We start from the raw sequence: 2,263 nt of genomic DNA, 5'->3' as shown, positions 1-2,263 counted from the left end.
CGGCTGGCCAGCCTCGGATCACGTAAGGTGCCCCTTAACACCCTGCGTGCCCCCCCCTTTTTGCTCTGGGGCTACACTGACCAGGGACAGAGACTTTGGGGGTTGTTGGACTTTTGGGACTTTGGGTGGTTGCTGGACCCAAGAGACTTTGGGGGTGTTGGACTTTGGGGACTCTGGGTGATTTTTGGGTTGTTGGATTCAAGAGACAAAGGGAAAGGACACAGCCCAATTTGCTGGGGTGGGTTTTGCTCATGGTTTGTGTTATGAATCCTGTTTGTGGTGTTTTTTCCAATCTTATGCTGATGTCGTTTACCTCATGTTATTAAACATTTTCTGCTACACTCAGACTCCGTGCTTGCGAGAGGGGAAGTATTGCCTCTTAGAGGTACCCAGGGGGGTGGTATGTAATTGTCCCAGGTCACTGGGTGGGGGCTCGAGTCGGTTTTGCATTGTGTTATTGAAACAGAACCCCTAGATACAGAACCCGGCCCTTGTTGCTGCCAACTTAGATGGGCAGAAGGGTTACATCAGTTTGATGCTCCAGCAGCCGGAGCATCGACTCTTGCCTTCTGTCTGCAAGCTGACGCCACCTATCATCTTCAGCCCGCCACTTGCTCTGTTCATCCCGCGATTCTGCCCACCACCTCTCCTCTCGTTCATATTGTGCTTTTCTGTAGTCTGACATTGACTGCCTCCACGCATTCTGCTGTGATCTGTCAGCGTGGGAGGACATCTGGAGCTCCGAGAACATATCATCCCGAGTCCGCCGTTTTCTCCTTCTAATCTTCACTAGCCTCTGCGAAGGAGAAACATTTGCAGCTGGTGGAGGAGACGGGAGAGGTGGTTAAAAAAAGACACATTTTAGAGAACAATGGGTACACTCTTTCACGTTAAATTTTGCTGTTCACATTACACAGCACATGTGCTTTCGTTACAAGGTCGCATTTTTCCTCTTATATTGAGGGCCTGCCAGTTTGGTGTGAGAGATCACTCACGCAGTGCCAGACAACAGATTTCGGCTTGCAGGCAGCCATGGTAAGCCACAATCTTTTGGCTTTTTTAACCTTCTTAACATGTGGGAATGGTTTCAAACAATAGCGCCCCCATTTCCCATACCAAGTACCCGTTGGGTTGGCCATTTAAAATGGGTTTGCAATGTAAAAGGAGGGGCTGCGGTTTCCTGGTTAACATGCAGCACAAACCCAAATACACCCCCCCACACACACACACACACACCCAGTTCTCTGGGATGATCACTTCACCCCTCCCCCTTACCGCGTGGCTAACAGCGGGGAACATTTCTGTTCAGCCGAGCAGGAACGGGCACCTCTGAATGTCCCCTTAATAAAATCACCCCATTTCAACCAGGTGACCGTGAATGATATCACTCTCCTGAGGATAACAAAGAGAGATAAGGAATGGATGTTGTCTGCATGCCAGCAAACACCGGGACCATACGCTGCCATGCTTTGTTATGCAATGATTCCAGACTACGTGCTACTGGCCTGGCTTGGTAAAGTGTCCTATCATGGCGGACGGGATAAGGCAGCCCTCCCCAGAAACCTTTTACAAAGGCTTTGGCAGTACATGAAGGAGAGATTTCTGGAGATGTCCCTGGAGGATTTCCGCTCCATCCCCATACACGTTAACAGACTTTTCCAGTAGCTGTACTGGCCGTGATTGCCAGGGCAAATTAAACATTAATCATTAAACACGCTTGCTTTTAAACCATGTGTAATATTTACAAAGGTACACTCACCAGAGGTCCCCTGTGTGCCCTCAGGGTCTGGGAGCACGCCTTGGGTGAGTTCGGGGGTTACTGGTTCCAGGTCCAGGGTGATAAACATATCCTGGCTGTTGGGGAAACCGGTTTCTCCGCTTCCTTGCTGCTGTGAGCTATCTACATTATCTTCATCCTCATCTTCCTCTTACCCCGAACCCACTTCTATGTTGTGTGTTTCTCCATTGACGGAGTCAAAGCACACGGTTGGGGTAGTGGTGGCTGCACCCCCTAGCATCGCATGCAGCTCTGCGTAGAAGCGGCATGTTTGCGGCTCAGCCCCGGACCTTCCGTTTGCTTCTCTGGATTTGTGGTAGGCTTGCCTTAGCTCCTTAATTTTCACGCAGCACTGCTGTGCACCCGTTATGGCCTCTGTCCTTCATGGCCTTGGAGACCTTCTCTAATATTTTGCCATTTCGTTTACTGCTACGGAGTTCAGCTAGCACTGATTCATCTCCCCATATGGCGAGCAGATCCCGTACC

The sequence above is a fragment of the Emys orbicularis genome, chromosome 13 (genome assembly GCF_028017835.1).
Source record: "Emys orbicularis isolate rEmyOrb1 chromosome 13, rEmyOrb1.hap1, whole genome shotgun sequence".
Lineage (NCBI taxonomy): Eukaryota > Metazoa > Chordata > Testudines > Emydidae > Emys > Emys orbicularis.
This window is presented reverse-complemented; position numbering follows the sequence as displayed.